The 22,262-nt window shown below is 47.4% G+C and overlaps 1 pseudogene; it reads right to left on the bottom strand.

Annotated features, from left to right (window-relative positions):
• Positions 1–12,056: 12,056 nt before the first annotated feature.
• Rpl8-ps3 (ribosomal protein L8, pseudogene 3) lies at positions 12,057–12,789 on the bottom strand (annotated as a pseudogene).
• Between the last annotated feature and the right edge of the window lie 9,473 nt (positions 12,790–22,262).

Genomic DNA, 22,262 nt, shown 5'->3' with positions numbered 1-22,262 from the left:
GCTTGTGGGAACTGTGTCTTTGTGATCTTCACTGTTGAGTGTTTACACCTGGGGTTGGGGATTTAGCTCAGTGGTAGAGTGCTTGCCTAGCAAGCACAAGGCCCTGGGTTCGGTCCCCAGCTCCAGAAAAAGAAAAAAAAAAGAAAAAGAAAAAGAGTGTTTACACCCTTTCCCGGGAAGCTACAACCCTGGCAGGGGCTATGTGACAAATCTACACAAGCTCAGTCTTCAGACTTTGCAGGGGCTGAGAGCCCCGCCCTTTAGGCTAGGGCCTGTTAAGACCACCTGCCTCATGGGCGTGTCTCATACGCAGCTGTGAGGAAAAGACCACTCGTGAACTTCTAGATCTCCTCCCCTCCATTCCTTTCCCTTCATGTTCAAAGCATCTCAAGGAAGCCTTTGGTGTCCTGAGCACTTCTGAGTCCTGGTGTTCTGCCCTCCCCAGTGGCTTCCTTTGGCTCACCTGAGAGGTCTTTAGGGCAAAAGACATGCATCTATTCTCAAAGGCTCGAAAAACTTCAAACACCAATCCCAAAGACCAAGCCTATCCTTTCAGGGGATGATGGTCTTGCCTTGACCACCAGACTCTGGAGAAGGGGTACGTGAGCCCATTCACGAGTGTCAGCGGAAACTCACTAATGATTTTTAAAAAGGGCTCTGTTCTTTCTAGGGTGACCTCCACAAAAACTCATTGCCGAGGAATCCGGTGGGACTGTGCTTGGTGAGGGTAGCAGACCGCCTCCACGCACAGAAAACCGCCGACGGAGAAAACCTCACTTCTCGTTTAGACACTTCGGGTTTAGATTTTTTTTAATTATAAGAAGCCATATTATTCCATAATGAAGCTTAAACACAGGTTAATATGGTTGGTAATTAGCATATAATAGAAATTTGTAGGGAGATGAATGCCCTCAACCTTCTTAGAAACAGCATGCACCTTCGGCAGGATACCTGCTTCCTCAGTAATTACATTTGTAGTGGGTTTTGTCTGCTAAATCAGAATTTCCCCGTGAAGACTGTATAGACTCCCTTTAAGCCAAATCCCTGCTGCATGACTACAGAGTCTGAAGAATATGAGTCCAAATTAGTGACAATTTCCTGCAGTTAAAGTGATTTTTTTAGGCACCCACTTGGCCGGTCTTGCTGGCTATGTTCTGGGAGGGGCATCATGGCAGACAGCTAGCGTGGGGTTCTGGGAAAGCTGGTTCCTTTTTGCTGAATCAACAGTTCGATGGAGGTGAAGAACTTTGAAAGCAGCAATGTTCATCTTCCCTTAGGCCCCTAATATCCTGTTCTGTGTCTACCCAGGAAAAACAACACGCGATTTTGCCTTTTGATTTATAATTCATGGGCTCTGTGCACCAGGCTGTTCACGATCATGGTGGCTGGCGTTGCCTGTTGTAAAGACAGGTTTGAGCAAAGCCGGTATTTTGATGTTGACAGTGCTTGCTTGACATAATTTGAATATTATTTTCCTTGAAACTAAGGGGGTAAAGAAAGCTTATTCCTTGAAACAAAGTTCTGGGGTACGAAGAGACTTGCCACATTCAGCATTCATGACCCGTTCATCTTCCGTTGTTTAAGAAATATTAAAAATATTTTCAGTGGCAAGATACCATCCAAGCAGTCTGCAAGATAAATTAGGAGCAATGCTATCTCGCCTTTGATTTATGACATAGAAAATGTAAACACATCGCCCTGCCTACAACCTCATGAGTGAGAAATGCCAAGCGTGGCTCGTTGGCACGATTCTGGGCTAAAAACTGTCTTAGTGTGGGTTTTATGGTCAAGGTTCTGGGAACTTCTCCTGAGGAATGTTAGGGACCTCGGTCCCCTCTGCGGGCAGAGGTGAGAGGGCACCTATGTGATTGGCAGCCAGTGGGTCAGAGAGTTGGGATTCTGGACTGAGCGGTTTGTTGGGCAAATGATTGGCTCCTAAAGGCTGACGATCAGACCGTCTCCAAAGCTCAGCTATGATTTGCTCCATGTCATGGGTTTGGCTGTCACACTATTCATAGAAATTAGGCTTCGGTGGTGTCCCCTCTCCAGTCTTGTGTGTTTCCCCCAGCAGTCATATTGCTCCATCAGCAGCTGACATGTCTATAAACAACGATCTAAAAACAATCAACAAACAAGCAACCAGCAGTCCAGGATCCATACTCCACCTCCATCCTTGATCATATAATCTTCCACCTCCCCGGAAGCCACCAGCCACCGAGACCCAGACTTGCTCAGTGTTCCTACGGAAGTACCAACAGGCTGCACACAGCCACAGCCCGTTCCCGAGCCTTTCGGGATACGATGAGACAGAAAAGGAGTGATGTTAAGAAGGGATAGGGAGGGGCTGGAGAGATGTCATAGTGGTTAGGAGTGCCTGTTGCTCTTGGAGAGGACCGAAGTTTGGTTCCTGGGACCTACATGGTGGCTCATGACCATCCACCAGTCCAGTTCCAAGCATTCAACGCCCCCTTCTTACCTCTGTAGCCATCAGGAGTGCATGTGTACATACATACATACATACATACATACATACATACATACATACATACAACATACGCACATACATACACACATACATAATACATACATGCATACATACATACATGCAAGAAAACACTCATATAAGTAAAATAAACACATCATTGCAAGGGGAGCAGGCTTTTGGGAAGTGCTCAGAGGGTAGAGCACTCCCTGTGCAAGCCCCAGGACTTCAGTTTGAATCATTAGACTCCACCATTCATTTGCTGCTCCCAGCATCCTGTCTAAGGTGTGCTGCTTGAGGCATTTCTAGCTGCAGTGAGAGAAGCCTATCCTAATTTCTGGCTGGGAAGGAAAGTCTGCAGCGCTCCTCCAGCCATCCACTGTCCTTAAAGACAGGCCTGCCTCCTCTCGTGGTATCCTTCCTAACCAGGTTCCTCCCTCTGCACCGGCCATTGAGAGGCACTGAGCACTGGGTCTTAGGTCTGTGTGTCCCACTCAGGGCTGAGCCTGCCAGGTAAGTATTTGTCAAATGAGATGCTGCTGGGAGATTTGAGGAGGTGGAGGGCGTTGGACGATGAGTGTTTCAGGGACCATTGAACCGGATATGGCAAAAGGGTGACTCGTGGCCTCTTGGCTGTTGGGAATCTTCCATTGGTGACTGGTTCCATGGATAAGGCCCGGATGGAGGTCGGGCAGTTAGTTCTAGTTCTGCTCTAAACCCTTTTAGAAGACTGCCAGGCCACGCCCCCTGCAGCCCTAGCTCCATCAATTCTCTAGCTTTATTTTAGCCATCTTGAAATGTCATGCAACTCCAAACTTGGACAACCTCAGACAGGATTCTGGAAGGCATCGCGAAGGCGTCCCCCACTGCTGGAATTCTAGTCTTTGTAACTCTCACTGCTGTGGCATCGTACCCGACAAAAGAAACGTGAGGAAGAAAAGATTGACTCTCAGTCTGAGGGGAGACAGTCCCTAGTGGGGAAGACATGGGACTGGACTGCGTGGTCACGGTCAGGAAGACGGAGAGCTAAAGACTTCTCAGAGGCCACTCTTCTTTATTCAGCAGAAGCATGGGGGATGCTGCTGCCCACATTCAGAGTAGATCTTCCCTCCTCAGAATGACCCTTACAGAGACACACCCCCGTGTGTCTGTAAACCCCATCAATCTGAGAAACAAGATTAATGAACAGGGGACGCTTCAAAGGGCAGATCCAACCCAGTCTGCACAGCCACCCTGGAGACTCGAGCTCCCAAGCACTGGCATAGCTTAGCACTGTCCCTGCAGATGAAGACTCTGGAGATGGGTCTTCCCCATAGTCTCCTCCAATCCCCCAAAGCTGGAGACAAGGATTATGAGGAGGAGACGCACCGTCTGTAAGCATCTCTCAGAAGATCCTGTCGTCCATCACACCAAGTGAGGTTGCATCCAGCTCTCCATCCCACCTGTTGCTCAGGCAACAACCTCCTATGCATAGCCATATTCTGCAGGCATATTTTGTTCCAGGAGCAGAGGACCCTTGACTAGCCTAGTGCTTCAACTTCACAATGCCTGCAGAGCTCTTCTGGGGCCACTAGATCCTGCCCCACCCAAGGCTCTAATTGATCCTGCAAAAATCTTGGCTTTAGTGTGTCCATTAACGGCTTGCTACCGTAATGTAATGATCAGAGTGCCCAGAAAGTACTTGCTAATAGTAAAAGTGTGGTGGGTGAGCATGCCTGGGGTGACTTCCAGGCTGGCCTGGGCTGGTCTCTGCTCGGATTTCTGATCCCTTTCTCAGCTGCCTGTGGAGGTTGCTGTGATATTTTCGCCTGGGAAATCTACTTGTATCCACCCCAGATGATGACAGCAACAACAGAATAAAGACATGATTCCACCTGAGTCTAGACTGGTGAACCCCTCAATTTATTGGGGGTCACATTCAGGGGCATGAGTGACTCAGGCAGGTGCATCACCCCAAAGCTACCCTGTGCCGGTGACAAGTCACAAAAGTAGCATGATGTGACTGAAGCCCTGGTACAGCATCCAGCTCTCCCGCTCTAGTACCTTCCATGAGCATGTGCAGGATTAGAGAGTGGCTTGACCCTCAGCCCAGGGCCTGATGACCCCACTCCTGTGGAGCAATGTTAATGGCCCTGGTCCTGTGAGGGTCTCATCTTCTGAAGGTCTTGCACTGGCGCTCTGATTTCAAGGTGACAATGGCCACATTGTGCCCACAATCCAGAGTTTCCTCCAACTTCTGTAAAAGACCAGCGGCAGCAAAGAGAGCCCGGAGCACCCATAGAAACGGCATCCAGCCAGCCCGCGAGCCTTCGAAAACAAACCAAGAAAGATAAATAACGACGTGTAGCTGCTAAAGTAATAAAGAAAACTTTGACATTTTAGAGCCAATCTGGTATCAGAAATAGATTTTTATCTTTATTTTTCATTTGCCCTTCCATCCATAGATCTCAATCCAGTAAAGCAAATAAACGGGCTGGTGTTACTAGCTATATATTTTACACACGGCAGAGGCATCACAGAAAAGCCTTTTCTTCCGTGTCGGTAAATAAAAGTGCTATTTCCAACATAATCAAAGAAATAAGAAATACAGTTGCCAACGAGGCAGCCAACTGCTGCTCTGAGCATCCTCTCAGGAAAGGAAGGATCCATGGCAGGGCAGACTCGTGTTTACTCTTCCTGTGGAGGGACAGGACGTTACGGGACAGGCCCGGCTCCCACTCTGCCACTGCATACTGAAGTTGACCAGCCCTGGAGTTTGGCTTGCGGCAAGCCATGATGGCCAGTGTCTAGGGGAGAAGGTATAAACTGACTAGGGGAAGAAGAGCTGGGGGAGGTGGAGGGGGACCGAGGCAGGCTTGAGTAGGAGAGACCTCCTGCCTACTGAGGTGGTCAGGTTGGATGACTGTAGCAAAGGCAGCATCCCCAGCATCCCCAGCATCCCCAGCATCCCCAGCATCCCCAGCATCCCCAGCACACACTGGACAGCAAGTCTCTGCAGTGCTGGCCTCTAGGTCACCCTTGTGGCTGTTCAGGACAGGCTGGACCCCATTCCCAGCACCTTCCCAAGCTAGTCTCTCTGTACAGCCAAAAAGGACACTGCAGTGTATTACATTAACTGGCCCTCTGCAGTTCCATTTAGAATCGTCCAATCCCCAGGGGCCCGATCCCTGAAGGTGACTGAATCTCATCACCTGTTGGAGGCAGAGGCACAACTATGACTAAGTCTTGGGAAGATATCAGCTTGAGCTTGCACTGGAGAGATCACAGGGTGCCCTGTTGGGGGATTCCCTTTGCCTTTTCTGGAAGGTTCATTGGCTTCTCTTTGAGGGCTGGAATGCAGCCTCTTTGCACGGAGGGTTCGGAGTAGCAGATGATAGATTCTGAGAAGGTGCTGACAACAGAGAACCATGCGGCCCACAGTGAAGCAGATCGTTCACTTGCAGATGACTTGATTCTTGCCCAAGTGATGGACCACTGAGGGGCTGAAAGCCAAGGCTTGGCTGTCCCCAGCTGTCTCCTCCCTGCTCCTTGTTTGGTCTGGGCACCACTAGTCCTGCTGAGTAGATGGAACGGAGACCTCTCTGGAGCTCTGCAAAGTCTCAGTATGTTTTGCAGAAGTAAAAGATGGCGTAATTTATCACGGCTAACATACGCTTTGTTCAATGACAGGGTAATTAGACATTCTTTCTGCAGACACATTAAATATATACTTATGCATTAAGGCTCCGTGTCTCGGATCAGCTCTGTTGATTTATTCCTTATGCTTGGATCTTTGCCTTGTTGATGGCCATATAAAACTAAACTTCCCTGCCAAGGAACGGAAGTGACGGGAGCGAGGGGTGTCTTCCATATGTTACCTGAGTCGAGCTGGGGGGATGGGCCAGGAGAGGGAGAAACTGGAATACGCTTGAGTGAGTATGCACCCTCGACAGCCAGCTGGGGCTTCCTTCTCCCCCCCCCACCCTCACCTAGCATTAATTATGCAGTGGCAAAAATAATTTTGCATACATAATGCTGACCTCTCTCACTAGAGGGCAACAAAACCCCAGCTTAAGGAGCCTCCACCTTCCAGTTTCCAGTGACAGGAAGCGTTTAATAAGGAGTCACGTGGATTTCATAATGAGCTCCCTATTAATTTTACATAAGTGGAAAGTTACTTCGGGAAACCAGGCTGAGATCCCGCAGATGCACATTCGGCCTCCTCAACAGGTGAGGGGGAGCAGCTGCCTGCCGGTCCTCACGGCTAACTTCCACTCGAGGTGCATTTCTTCTTGTAGTTATACCTGAATCCCCTGGAGCTGCATTTGCCTGTTCCACAGATACCCAACCTGGGTGCTTCATCCTCCCTCTTGGTCATGACCCTCAAGCTGTGGATGAAGCATGCACCCTGTCCTGCTCATGTGTCTGACTGGTCTACCTCAGCCTTGGATGCAGCTGCAACCATCCTTTTTCTTGACTGATCTGAAGTCGCTTCCAGGGAGTTGGACCTTAATCTTAAGGAGTGGAGTCCATTTTGGTCTCTGTCCCCAAATATGAAGGCAGAAGACAAGGGACTTCAGTGCCAAGTGTGTGTTCACTGCTTTTAAACTTCCACATAATACCTTCAGAAAAGGAATGCCTGGCTGTTCTGCTCCAGCTTCTAAGTAGAAAGCACTGGCCAGACTGCTGAGGAGGGAAGAACTTTAAAGACCTAGGAACTCAGGCTGGAGAGGTGGCTCAGTGGTCAGAGCGATGGCTACTATTGTAGAGGACCTAGGATTGGCTCCCTGCACCTACATGATGGCTCATAACCATCTATAACCCCAGTTTCAAGGAATCTGATGTTCTCTTCTGACAACCGTGGCACTACACAGACCTGGTGGACATGCATACATAATTCCTAAATACATAATGTAAATCTTAATAGATTTTAAAAAGAAGACCTAGAAACAGAGAGGCTCTGACTGGGGAAGTCACCTGAACTTGTCTTTTGTTACTGAATTAATTTAAAATATTGTTAGAGAAACAAAGCAAAACTTCAGGCTCCCAGGCCTTGTACCAGTTGTTACCTGTGTGGAGAACACTTGGGATCTCTTCTGTGAGAAGTCTTTCCTGCCCAGAAGAGCAACAAACATCATATTGTCCTCCACAGGGGAAGCAAGCCGAGCTACTGACATCCTCAACCATGGCCTTTTTATCGGAATGAGTGTTTTAAAACTGGTGTTTAGCTCTGTCAACTGGCAGGAGCATGGCCAGGTAGGGGACAGGAGTGGGTAGAGACCTACAAATGTATTTTTAAAATTATTGTTGATGTTAACAGCATCGTTGTCATCATCATAGTAATCATTGTCATTGTCATCATCATTATCACCATCATCATCGTAGTCATCATTGTCAAAGCCATCATCCTTGTCATCATCATCCTCATCCTCATCTTCTTCATCATCATCATCCTATTCATTGTCTTATAGCCATCATCATCATTGTCATCATCATAGTCATTATTGTCAACACCATCATCGTAATCATCATCATAATTGTCAATGTCATTGGTGTCATCATCATCATAGTCATTGTCAATGTCACTGTTGTCATCATCATCACCATCACTTATTGTTATTGACAGTTCTTTGGGAGAAATGGCCAGAGAGCTGCAAAGAAGTGCCAGCTATTGCCCAAATGACTTAGTTACTTTTCGGTCACTGTGATAAAACACCATGGCCTAAAGGAACCTATAGAGGCAGAGTTTATTTGGGTTTATGGTTGCAGAGGTGTAAGAGTCCATCATGGTGGAGAAACATGGCAGCAGGAGCCAAAGCAAAGAGCTCATGTCTCAACTGAGAATATGAAGTGGACAGAGTGAAGGAGAAGGGCTTAAGGTCTTTCATCTCACTCTCAGTGACATAGTTCCTCCAGCCAGGTGGCACCACCTAAACCTCCCTGAACAGTACCACCAACTGGGGATCAAGAATTCATATGCCTGAGACCATGGGGGCCATTTCTCATGCATGCCACAGCATCATGTGACACGGTATGAACTTGGAAAATGCTCCTGATGGCCTCTTGATGTTTTGGCCTTGCCATTCTCACTGGGAAATCATGCCTGGGCACAGACCCACATATGAGCAACACTTGCTTGGTATCTTAACCTTCCAATCCTTGAGCACAGATCTGCTTGTCCAGTGCCCAGGTCCTTAACAATTCCCTTCAAAGCGTAACTCATCCTATGAAGACAGAACTAAATTAAAAGCACTCCAGAGAGGAAACAGATTGCAGCTATAGATTAGCAGCGCAGCCTAATCCTTCACAGGCATTAAATATTTAACGTAATTGCACCACAGGTGCCAGGAAGATGTCAGCATTGTTTAATTAGACTTAATTAAACATAAGGAAAAGTCAAATGCGTATTCGGGTCGAGTTTTTTTTTAATTGATTACAAAACCTTCCATTCGGAGGTCCCTTGTGTGGCCAGGCGACACTCACCCTGTGTTAGCTAGAGAGCAAGCCTCACAGGGTGTAGAGGGACCAAGGAAGAAGGTGCTTATTTTGTCTGCAGGTGGGGGATTGTATCTGTGGATATGGCAAAAGGCATGTGTTTGAAATGAAGAGATTGCATGGGCAGTTGCCTCCTTTCAGCCTTCAGAAAGCAGGCATCTGTCTCCTGCCTGGTTTTGGTTTCACTATTGATCGGACCTCTTTTATTGGGTTGGAGACATTGAACGTTCCACCACATATGCTTATACAGTTATGTGCAAAGACACGTATGCACACGTGTAAAGAAGCGTGTGCAAACTCTGCTTTTCTATGCTTGGAAGATAACAAGGAACATGTCAACTCCTGTCTGTGCCATCAGCCTGTAGCCCTGGCTACAAAGGCTTTCCATGTCACATAACTGTAGACTTGTCTTTTAGGGCTGGGGAGTAGATTAGCCAGTAGAATGCTTGCCTAGCATGCACAACGCCCTGGGTCCATCGCTGCTTTATCACACAATCATTGGCCAAGTCACACTGGCAAAAATCAACCTTATCTTGTAAGGCAGTGGTTCTCAACTTTCCTAACACCGTGGCCCTTTAATACAGCTCCTTACGTTTTAGTGGCCCCAACCATAAATGTATTTCATTGCCACTTCAATTTTGCTATTGTTATGAATCGTAATGTAAATATCTGATATGTGGCCCCCACTCCTCACAGGTTGAGGATCACTGTTGTAAAGTAACACTTTCTCAGGACTCCAGGATTGGGACATGCTGGAGTCCTGGAGTGCTGGAGGTTATGTCTGCACTCCCCTGTGCACTTGTGTGGGTGCACGTACACACCAACACAGACGAAGGCACAACACAGGTGATGAAGGACGAGGCGAGGATCCCTAGGCCAGTTCTCTCCCGATTGTTCATCTCTTCTTTCCCCATGTTCTGCTCCATTTGAAATTCATACTTTTATCTTAAGCTGTCAATACACACTATGAACACGTTTAGAAGCAGCCCTTTCGTCTTCTACAGGAGCTCAACCAGGCTGGAAATTAATGCATCATTCATCTTTGACAAATGGGCTAGTTCTTTAAACCTTATAAATTACCAAAAGTCAAAACACTTTCTGACTTACAGTCTTACTATTTTTTTCCTCTGCCTTGGCAATATAGTATGTTATTTGCAGAAATTGAGTTTTTTTTTTTCTTCTTCACTCAAAGGCAAAAGAGCTAATTTTTGGAAAAATTGAACTTTCCCTACCAGAGACTCACAATGTGGTTCCTGGGGCATTGCCCGGCTGGAAGCAGATGCTGAAAGACTGGCATAAAGTTGGTGCCGGTGTATGGATCTCACTGCTATGGGTTGAATGTGGCTTAAAGTTCGTGTGCTGGTGTGCTGGCTTGATGCCAGCTAGAACCATCAGTGAGGAGGAAGCTGGAATTGAGAAAAATGCCTCCATAAGGCCAGGCTGCAGGTAAGGCATTTTGTTAATTAGTGATCAACGGACGAAGGCCAAGCCTAGTTTGAAGGGTGCTATCCCTGGGCTGGTGGTCCTGGGTTCTGTAAGAAAGCAGGGTAAGAGGAGCAAGCCAGTAAGTAGCATTCCTCTGTGGCCCCTGCATTAGCTCTTGCCTCTAGGTTCCTGTCCTCTTTGAATTCCTGTCCCGAATTCCTTTCATGATGAACTACAATGTGGAAATGTAAGCCAACTCACCCCACCCCCACCCCACCCCTAACTTGCTTTTGGTCATGGTGTGTCATCGCAGCAATAGTGACCCTAACTAAGATGGCTGGGAATGTAATCCTGAGTGCTGCTGAGGGGTAGAATCTTATGACGTTGTTGGGTGCTCTCCCCTCTGTGTGGATCACTGTCTCTTCTGTGGGAGTAGGCGCCTCATTTCATAGTGTGTGTTAGCATTTGAGCTTGGCTCCTCGAGCTCTTTTCCTCGTGCTCCCACGACTCTGCCATACTCTGATGTAAGGAAGCAGCCTTGCTCAGATGTGGCTCTTTGATCTTGGACTTCCCAGACCCCAGACTGTTAGCCAAGCACACCCCTCTACAGTTACAGTTTGCCACTCCGTGATGTTTGTCATAGAAGCATTGCCAGGACTGTGAGAGTAAGTACAGAGCTCACTAGAATGTTTTGTTGATGTAGAGAAAGAGACAGACGTATACCTGTGTGTTGGGGTTCAAGATAGGTTTTGGAAATGCATGGCACTTCTCTCAAGTTGTCCGGAGAGCCTTCTAGACCCCAAGGAACCATCAACCTTCTGGGCTGATAATAGGCATGGGTGACTCATGTGACTCGGCCTAGGCTGATTTTCCTCATTTTCACAGAACAGATAAGAACTCTTCTTGCCTGATGGTGCGACTGAAATGAAGGGGAAGATACACAGTTACAGTTGGACTCCCACAGGAGTAGCCCCAGAGCTTGTGCAATTGGGCAGCCATCTGAACTCCCTTCATCCCAGAGCTGGGAGAATGTGAGGACCCCACCATAAGACTGGGAGAGACATACGGGAGACTCAGTCAGAGAATGGTCTTCCCTTGTGGGACACAAGGGACAGCTACAGGAAGAGTCAGGCTCATGCACGGGGAGAGTGGTCACATCAACCGTGAGGTTTCAGTGCGTGGTGGGAGCGGTCACATCAACCGTGAGGTTTCAGTGCGTGGTGAGAGCGGTCACACCAACCGTGAAGTCAGTGCACAGGGAGAGTGGCCATCATCGAGAGAGCTCAGTGGTGCACCAGTTCTTTACTTACAGACGATACCAGTGCAAACCACAGCTCTTCAGCTATTAGGTAATTCACTATAATATTCCAAACACCAGATATTAAGGCATGAACTAATGTGGTTTTTCCTGAGTGCACCAGGGCATCCTACTCCCTTAGTATACCTTCCGGTCTTGGCTCATTTTCTTCCCTTTGCCTTGGTTCTGTGATCACAGCCAGTAAAGTTCAAGGAGGCTTAGTGCAGCCAGGCATCAGGGTCTGTATTGAACCGGATCTCTTACTGTCAAGTATTGCTGTTCACAGGTTAAAATATGACCAAACCTGACCTCATTGGGACTCTCCATCTTCTCCTTCCTGCTGGAATATCGCCAGGAGCTAGTCACTCTTATACTCTTTTATTTCTTACTATGCAGATTTCTGCTAAGAGCTACTATGTTTTCTAGTTTTCTTTTGGCAACTTTGTAAGACTTTGCTTGTGTGCACCTGGGCATACACATTTGCAGTGTGCATGCAATGTGACCCGGTTTGCAACCAGAAGGGGCCTCTCTTCAAATATTGGAGGGCTTGCTAATGCATGGGTGGTTACCACCTCCAAAGGGATGATCTGCAGTACTCAGGGCCAGGCCTTGGGTACATGCCCAGCATTTCCTGTTTGCCTTGTCCTCGTGGTACCCAGAGTTAAGTCTGTCAATTCTGCCTCCACTGGCAACCACACCAGCAATAGCTCTCATGGCTGAGAAAATCACCTTGGATCCTGAAGGAAGCTTCAGTCGGGTCTTCTCGGGTTTCACAGTCATGGGAGATGACTCTGGGAGAGTTCCTGGAAGTTCCAGTTTGCCCCTCTTCCCTCTCCTCCAGACAACACACCTTAGCACCCTCAGGTGTGGTGCCCATGTGCAAAACATTGCTGCTACTGAGTGGGCCTTTGTGCTGCAGTACAGATTGCCTGGGGTGGATTCCCTCTGCATGATGAACAGCTCCCTCTGTTTCTTAGATGGGTAGGAATCATGGAAGGCCACCTTCTCAGCGCTGTGGCCAGAGTCAATGAGTGATGTTCTTTACAATGCGTCTAATGTGGCCGTGCTGCTCAGTGAAGTCCACAGCACGCAGGCAAGCAGGCACCCTCATGCTTGCTTGCAGAACACACAACCCTGGGTGCCTTTCCTCTGACTTCAGATCACATGGTCCTAAGTGTGGCTGAAAGACTCCATTTTAGTTTTGAGACAAGGTCTTTCGCTGACCTGGACCTAGTGGTAGAGGTAGATTGGCTGGCTAGTGAACGTTAGAAATCTGCAGATATTCACCACTGGGCCGGCTTTCACACGAGTGCTTCAGATCCTTATGTGTGCGTGTCGGAAACTTCAACAATTGGGCCGTCTCGCAGCTCCGGTGTGTGACTTTTTATCCCTTACATCCATCAGTCTGGGCTTTTAGGCTTAACTCGTAAACCTGATATTATTGAATCTCTCCTATATTTGCTTGTTGCCAACATAATGTGAGTTATAGAAAAATAAAGTCCGCTTCCTTGTGTGTGTGAGTTGGGATGATGGGATGCACACACCCCTCCCTCACTCAGCAATGGCTGCCTTTTCCTGGGTATCTCCCACAAAGACTCTCAGACCTGGCGTTTTGTACATGAAATCCCTGGCTCTAATGGGCACTCACACAATCTGCATGTCCCCCACTTCATGGCCATTTAGCTTGTGTAGGGTTGAGTCAGCGTTGGGGGGTTGTATCTGGCTGAGTTTGCTGTTGGGTTACATTGCACGGGCTGTCCTCATGTCTTACCCCTGACTGCACAATGAATGGCCTCACAGTCAGAGCCTCTCTAACAAATGAGTCCTTCTTTGTCCCATGTGGTGCCCTGTCGAGGATCCCCAGCTTTCACCATCATCTTCCTATTAATACTGCATAGACCCCTACTCAGTTTACCACAGAATGTTCTCTAATTTAAGAGAACCCCTACAACTTCAGACACCTCAGAAGCCAAACTTGCCCATGTCAGAGAATCTACCAAGAGAGCATTGCTCTCCATATCAGCCATGTACCCTCTGTACCTGGAAGACACGACCCCTACCATTCATTCTTTCTCAGAGGACCTGGCCTTTCTCTCTCCCCTCTGCCCACCTCCCTCATCACTGGCCCAGGCCACTTCCCTCAAAGAAACCCTTAACACCAGTGGCGTGTCCCCCGATTTCCAGCCCATGTAAGTTTCCTGGGAGCCACTCGCTTATTGTTAACCCCTTTGCAGTCTCTCCTGTTCCCCAGGTGCATCTGCCACAACTTGGCAACTAATCATAACGCTCAGAACAGGCAGGCAAGTTCACAGAGGTGCAGAAACTGTAGCACTGACCCCAGTTGCAGATCACAGGGCCAGGTCTTAGGAGAAAGAGAGAGTCTGCACGAGGCAGATGAGCTGCCGAAGGCACAAGGTACTAGGATTCTCACCAGTCTCTTTCCTGAACGAAAGCCTCACGGGCGTGCACTTTCATGCCCAGTGCGCGAATGGAACTTCTCGGATTAAATTCTTAGTGTCATAGAGACATCATCCTGGACCAACCAGGTAAGGCCACAATTGTAGTAACAGATCTCCTAGAAGAAGGCGGTGGGTCCCAAAGACATGGGTAGAAGATATATTCATGGAAACAAACCTGTGGAGACAAGGAAGGACACACCAGCCAAAAATTGCAAGAAGTCCGTGACACTGAGACATAGGCACAGGGATACATTCATGAGCTCACGCAGAGTCAGTTCTTGGCTTTAGTGTCTGGGTGCCAGCTTCAGATTTGTGGCTTCCAACTCTAGAAGCAAGTGAGTTGTTGGCTCTAAGGTGCTAAGTCTGACGTACCTTGTTATGGCAGAAGGCAGGGAATGGGTACAATTGTAGTCCCATGGTTTTATTCTCAGAAAGCCTCACCTTTCGCATGGAGGAAAACAGAGAGGAAGTCAAGAGCAAACAACACGTGAGGATTCTGTACCTGCTGAGCTCTAAATGTATCTTCAAAAATGTATTGGAATTGTAACTTCATCACTATTATTACAGGTGAGAACATTAGGGGCTGGAGCGAGGGCTTAGTCATTAAAGAGCTTGCAGAGAAAACATGAAGACCCAAGTTCAATTCCTAGCACCCCCTAAATCGCCATGTACAGAGGCATGAACTTTTAACCCAGGCCTGGAGAAGTGGAGACAGGAGGATTCTTGGGCTTGCTGGTCTAGCCTAATTAGTGAGCTCCAGGTTTAGTCAGAGACCATGCCTCAGAAATTAAACTAGTGGTCATGTAAGGAAGATGGCTGACAGTGACCTCTGGCCTGCATATGCCATACTTACAGGTGTGCACATGTGTGTGCACACATGCACACAGACAGTCAGGAAGACAGACAGACGACAGACAGACAGACAGACAGAGAGAGGTGGGGTGGGGGTTGGGGGGAGATCTTTATTGAGAGGACCCTTAGAAAAGGGGTGGAGGGCTTGTCAGCTTTTGCACTCTGCGTGTAAATACCCTCTTTCCCCTGGAGTTGGTCTTCTCTTGTTAAAAACTGTTTTATGGTATTTGTGTGTGTGTGTGTGTGTGTGTGTGTGTGTGTGTGTGTACACATATGTGTGTCTGTATACACATGTATGTGTGGCATGCCACACTGCACATAGGGAATTCAGAAGACAACTTGTAGGACTTGGTTCTCTCTTTCTGCTGTATGGGTCCTGAGGATGAGGTGTCCAAGGGCTGGGAAGCTTTCCATTTACCTGAGGAGCCATCTCACAGCTCATGCAGTCTTCTTAAATCTCGAATCACCACCCCTTCTCCTGTGAGAAATCTCATACCACTTCCAAATAGATAAACTAGGCATACAAAGGAAGATTTACTGATAATAAATGATAAGGAAATTTATTTTAAGACACCTCTTTAGCATACACACAAGGTTATCATTTATTAAAGATGAAAGTGCATTTGCATTCCAATGAGATGGAAATGTTTCTCCATTTTTACCTAGAGGTTGAATCTTGCCTGAATATTTGATCCTGCAGGACATAGATTATGTTCACTTTAAAAAAGTAATTTATTGATATTTTGGTTTTATAATCATCAATTCTGAGAAGGCCGCTCTACATAAATACGTAGGAGAAAAATGGCAGAAGTGTTTAGAGCCATTTCGGAGATTGTTGGAAATGCTGTCTTAATCCCAACCCCAAATTTGTTTAATGTTCTTTTTTTTTAAAGGAAACTCAAGTTATTAACTCAAATAGCAATTTAAAAAATCAAATATTCTAACGAGATGATACGCAGAGTTGGTACTTACTTCCTGAGGATAAAATATTAAATGTCTTCGTTTTCTGTAATTAAACGACTGTGTTGCTATAGGAGCAGAAACCCTCATATGTGCCGTTCATGATAAGTGGCAATCTGGAGCCTGGGCCAGCTTTGAAGGCGATGTCTGCTGGTGTTCGGTGGTGTGACAGCAAATGCACAGCCAAGTGTGCTGTCCTGTCTTCAGACTGGAAGCCATCGTGGAGTCACAGGACAGGGCCTCCGATTTGCTAACGTTCTAAACGATCTCGCATTGTTGCACATCCAGAGGTATTTCGCTGTTGACAGTCCTTCCACAGCCCTCACATCCAGTTACGTGACACAGGCTGAGAGTGGACCCCTGGGAAGAAGCTGGGCTGTAGAGGAAGAGGCACCTCAGCAGACCTGACCTTGCTGGAGCCTGGATCCATCCCCGCATTTGGTTGCAGCGGGATGAGCAGGCTAAGTTGGTGCCTGCCTGCAAGTGTTCATCTCCCGGCCGGCCATGAAAAAGAGGCGGCCATCTTCTCCCACTTTCCTCAGAGCTGTAGAGCTGTATTAGAGTCAGATAGGAAACACTTTGAATTCACTTAAAGACTCTTGTTATTGAGATTTATTACCTAAAGATTCTCCGTCTTGTTATTGAGAAATGTTATAGCTGTGCTCTCGTGAGCCAGTTTCTCGTAGTTGGACCCTAAGATGTGCTTTAAGATCTGCCTCTTGGCTGGATCCTAAGAGTTGCCTTAAGCCCTTTTCCATGATTAGTTTTTGCTGATGTCGACCTCGTTGTGAAAATGAAAGTTGCAACAAGTATGGGGAAGCCTCTGGGCGCACTTTCGAATCTAAAGTTCTGCTTTGGAGTTGGCGATGTTCAGATATAAGGATCCCAGAGCCCCATCTTAAACACCTCAGTGACCCAAAACACAACTGGAATGTTTTTCTTGCACGTGTGAGTGCACATGTGTGCACATGTGTGCACATGGGTGTGAGTGTGGGTGTGGGAACACTCATACCTGTGTGCCTGTGCCTCTGAGCACTAGCGGACAGCCTTGATACCGCTCCTCAGTTGCCATCCACTTGTTTTTGAGACAGGATCTCTCATTGGCTTGTCACTCATGCTGGGATCTGCCTAGTTCCACCACCCCATATGGAACTTATGCCATGACAGGGATTTTTAAGTATTCTGTGGATAGAACTCAGGTTCCCAGGTTTGTACAGAGAGCTTTGTGGACCGAGCCTTCTCCCCAGTCCTGGAGCATGAGTTTTCATGTTCATGATGTCCAAGGGTTTTGACTATGTGGTGCCATCCGTAATCACCCAAAGATCTGTGTACAGCATAGTGAAAGACTGAATAACTGCTCCTTTGTTCCTGCTCATTATGTGACTCCATTCATCCACCGTGAGGGACAGAGCTTGGTGTGGACAGATGATTCATGTAGGGATCTGATTTCACAGGTAGTTCCCTCCCTGGCAGAAATCATGCACAGACCTAGAGTTACAGAATTCAAATCACTACCTCATTTCTTCCTGAATTTTAGACTCAGTCACAATTTTGAATGTGATTTATTCAAGGGCTTGAAAACTCATTTTTGAAATAAATCACTTTGCATTTTCTGGAAAGTAGAGATGTTGGCCACAATTGTGTACCATCATTTAAACACAGGAATAAGGAGTTTGTTTTTAAGGACGCTGCTGTTGGAAAGACTCACTGTGAAGAATCACTAGCCTGAGTGTGGCCGTCACCAGCATCACGCCTGTTCTAGGAACCTTCATTCTGGCCCCAGGTGATTCAAACAGTGAGGTGTGGAGGGTGGAGGCTGCTTCCTGGTCCCACCCTGCCCTGAGCCCCAGAATCCTTCGCCAGACTTCCTGCCCTCTGTTGTTCTGCAGGGTTGCTCTGCCACCCTACTTGGTACCTGGTCTCTCTAAATGTGTCTGACACAATCTTTCTTCATGGAATTAAAAATATTTTGTGCTTCTCTAAGTCATCCAAGGTCTTACTCCTGAAATAACATGAGTGTGAAGTATTTTCTTTCATTTGAGATCTTGGTAGTTAATGATGCCAAAAAAAACCAACGGCATGTGCCCATTTTTTTAAATTAATGTTTGCTTTGCATTTATCTCTGTCTGTCCATCTGTCTGTCCATCCATCCATCCATCCATCCATCCATCCATCCATCCATCCATCTACTCATCCACCTATCCATTCAACCATCTATCCATCCATCCATCCATCCATCCATCCATCCATCCATTCATCCATCCATCCATCAATCCATTCATCCACCTATCCATCCATCCATCCATCCATCCATCCATCCATCCATCCATCCACTCACTCACTTATCCATTCAACCATCTATCCATCTATCCATCTATCCATCCATCCATCCACCCATCCACCCATCCATCCACCCATCCATCTTGTGCATGCTTATGTATGTGGGTATGAATATATACCCTTGGGCTCATGTGGTGTGTATGTAGGACAGAGGACAACTTGCAGGAATCACCAGTTCTGCCTCCGACAACCATGGAACTCAGGTCATCTGCCTTGGCGGCAACTGCTTTCATAACCAACCCTGTTTATTCTCTCCTGGTCTATAAAAGCAATGTGGCCAAGAGGACCTCAGTTTCCAGGCTCAGGAGACTGCAGACATCTCCCAGCCTCAGTTCTGTGTCTGTTGGATGTTAAACACCCTGTGCCTGTTCTGGAGTCAGTCATCGAGCTCAGGCAAGGAGTGCTGAGTCCATGGCCTCATCAGAAAATCTAGGGTTCAGAGCCAGCATGGCTCTGATAGGAGGATGCATTCGAACAGAAGCTCGGATACTCTGACACTTCCTTTTCCCAGCGAGAGGCAGCTGATCAACGTGTGAACTAACGTGCAAATCCTTTTAGGATTAAATTAAGTGAGATCGTGTACCTGAGACCTTTGGCTTGATGCCTAAGCTCTGGGTGAATGACAGCTATCACGACTGTTATCTGTTCGCACCCCAAACTCAGAACGAGTTATTTTTACAACATTTTCAAGATAAGGAAGCTGATTTGACATTCATTTTTATAGCAGGCTCAGGAAATTTCTCTCCAAGCCCCCCACTTAAGGAGGATCTTCACACTCTGAAATCTCATCTTGCCTAGTGTCTTCTTCAAGATCTGGCAATGGATTCCACTACTTGCAAGGTGCAGGCTGAGTGCTCTGGTGCAGGCAGGAATGCGATCACCAAAGCCCCGCTTCTGGCTGCCCTGTGGACCTCATCAGGTCCGATCCTTTCCCTACACAGCTCCGTCTCTCACCCCAAGGCCGGCATCCTCAGCTGCTCTTTCCAATATGTTTGTAACGGCCTCCAGCTGTCTGCCTGGAACCTGGCAGGGACCACCTCCTTCTTGCTGAATGCTTGGGTTGGGATGTTTTGGGGATGAGTGTTGGTTGACTGAGAACAGGAACGAGACTCAGATGCAAGGGGAGGGACAGAGCCCAGATCTTGGTGAATTGTCCTGGGAGGATCACTTTACCTGGACTTTTTTTTTTTTTTTTACAACCAATCAACTGTTGATCTATAAAAATCAAATGGAACCATCCTGAAAAGTGTGCCTAGCTTTCAGCCCAGACATGTTCTTCAGGGTAGAGACGTTCTGTAGCCAGAACAGGATTAACCATCAAGGATCATTTCTTGATGTGCCCATGATCTGTGGTCTCTTTTGTCTGGGTTTCAGATGAGCCTGGCCCCAGCTATGGAGGAATCCAGAGCATCTTTGCCTAGTCGTGAGCTCAAGTATTTTCAATTCAAAAAAGTTTAGCTTGTCAGGGAACACATCAGCCTGTTTGGACTGTTTAAAGGGTACCCTGGAGTATTCACCTCCAACAAGAGACATTTGATCCCTGAGGGTCTGGAGATTGGAAGGTCAAGACTAAGGTGCTGGAAGGCAAACCCTGGCTTATGCAGCCACTGTGTCCAGTCTTCACTGAGCAGAAAGACAGGTCTCTGTCTGTCTCTGCCTGTCTGTCTCTGTCTCTCTCTGTCTCTGCCTGTCTGTCTGTCTCTGTCTCTCTGTCTGTCTCTGTCTCTCTGTCTCTGCCTGTCTGTCTGTCTCTGTCTCTCTGTCTGTCTCTGTCTCTCTGTCTGTCCCTGTCTCTCTTTCTCTCTGTCTCTGCCTGTCTGTCTGTCTCTGTCTCTCTGTCTGTCTCTGTCTCTCTGTCTGTCTCTGTCTCTCTTTCTCTCTGTCTCTGTCTCTGTCTCTCTTTCTCTCTGTCTCTGCCTGTCTGTCTGTCTCTGCCTGTCTGTCTGTCTCTGTCTCTCTGTCTGTCCCTGTCTCTCTTTCTCTCTGTCTCTGCCTGTCTGTCTGTCTCTCTCTCTGTCTCTCTGTCTCTCTGTCTCTGTCTCTCTTTCTCTCTGTCTCTGCCTGTCTGTCTGTCTCTTTCTCTCTATGTCTCTCTGTCTCTGTCTCTCTTTCTCTCTGTCTCTGTCTCTCTGTCTGTCTCTGTCTCTCTGTCTCTGTCTCTCTGTCTGTCTCTGTCTCTCTATGTCTCTCTGTCTGTCTCTGTCTCTCTTTCTCTCTGTCTCTGCCTGTCTGTCTGTCTCTGTCTCTGTCTCTCTGTCTGTCTCTGTCTCTCTGTCTGTCCCTGTCTCTCTTTCTCTCTGTCTCTGCCTGTCTGTCTGTCTCTGTCTCTCTGTCTCTCTGTCTCTGTCTCTCTTTCTCTCTGTCTCTGCCTGTCTGTCTGTCTCTTTCTCTCTATGTCTCTCTGTCTCTGTCTCTCTTTCTCTCTGTCTCTGTCTCTCTGTCTGTCTCTGTCTCTCTGTCTCTGTCTCTCTGTCTGTCTCTGTCTCTCTATGTCTCTCTGTCTGTCTCTGTCTCTCTGTTTCTGTCTCTCTGTCTGTCTCTGTCTCTCTATGTCTCTCTGTCTGTCTCTGTCTCTCTTTCTCTCTGTCTCTGCCTGTCTGTCTGTCTGTCTCTTTCTCTCTATGTCTCTCTGTCTCTGTCTCTCTTTCTGTCTCTGCCTGTCTGTCTGTCTCTGTCTCTGTCTATGTCTCTCTGTCTCTGTCTCTCTTTCTCTCTGTCTCTGCCTGTCTGTCTGTCTCTGTCTCTCTATGTCTCTCTGTCTGTCTCTGTCTCTCTTTCTCTCTGTCTCTCTGTCTATGTCTCTTTGTCTGTCTCTGTCTCTCTTTTTCTCTGTCTCTGTCTGACTCTGTCTCTCTTTCTCTTTGTCTCTGTCTCTTTGTCTTTCTCTGTTTCTCTGTCTCTGTCTCTCCCTGTCTCTTTCTCGATCTCTCTGTGTGTGTCTGTCTGTCTCTCTCTTTTAACCCTTTAAAGTAAACAGCACAGTGGCAGTTGGTCCACTCACAATGCTGTACAACCACCTGTGTGCAGTTATAGAACGTTTTTGTCCATCCAAAAGCAGACCCCGCACAGATTGCACAGTGCCTCTCTCACTGGTCCCTCAGTGTACAGAAGATTCATGCCTTCTTCCCTCCCTGGAGATGCATGGAGGAGCCATGACCATGGGTGTCTGGCCTCATCACTTAGCATGATGCTTCCAAGGTTAGCCCTCTTTGCAGTGTGTGCCAGGGTATTGTTCTTTCTCACCTGCTCATTCTGTGCTGTGCACATAGGGCACATAGAGCAATCTGTCAACTCCATCTATTGATGGGCGATATGTGAGCTCCATTTGGTCCCCTAGGTATCACCACTGTGAGCATGTGTTAATAAGTATTAGTGGTAGTAGCTGCTTTCTTTTGAAAGTATTTATTTTATTTTATGTGTGTGTGTGTCTGTGTGTGTGCACACACACATTTGAGTGCAGGTGTCCAAAAAGACCACATAGGGTTGCCAAATCCTCTGGAGCTAGAATGGTTGTGAGGTACCCATCGTGGAGACCAAACTCAAGTCCTCTGCAAGATTGGACTTTCCTCTAGCAACCTGATGCCCGTAATCAACAGGAGTAGCCTAAAGAGGTCTATGCCCACTTTCCCCTCGAATCTTCTTTTCTCCTATCAAGTGTTATTAAGTGTTGGGGAGTTGCAAGGGATCAGGCTGGAATGAGTGTTGAAAGGGTGGTAGAAATAAGAACCCAATAAAAGATGTACACCAACATTCATGTTTGCAAGATCAACATTCTACAGACTGAGCCATCTCTAAGCCCTGCTCTGGGGTGCACTTTTCAGAAATTCTCCATTGTTTCTGTAACAAAAACAGCTGATTTGTGAGCAGAGCACTTGAGACGAGAGGGCTGGACCTCATTTCCAATGTTCCCAAGCAGGTGTTCTGGCCACGTGCGGCCAGTCTCCTGCCCACGCACCCTATCAACCCCAAGAAC

Source organism: Rattus norvegicus, chromosome 3 (assembly GCF_021556685.1).
Source record: "Rattus norvegicus strain SHRSP/BbbUtx chromosome 3, alternate assembly SHRSP_T2T, whole genome shotgun sequence".
NCBI classification, from domain to species: Eukaryota; Metazoa; Chordata; class Mammalia; order Rodentia; family Muridae; genus Rattus; species Rattus norvegicus.
This window is presented reverse-complemented; position numbering and strand designations above follow the sequence as displayed.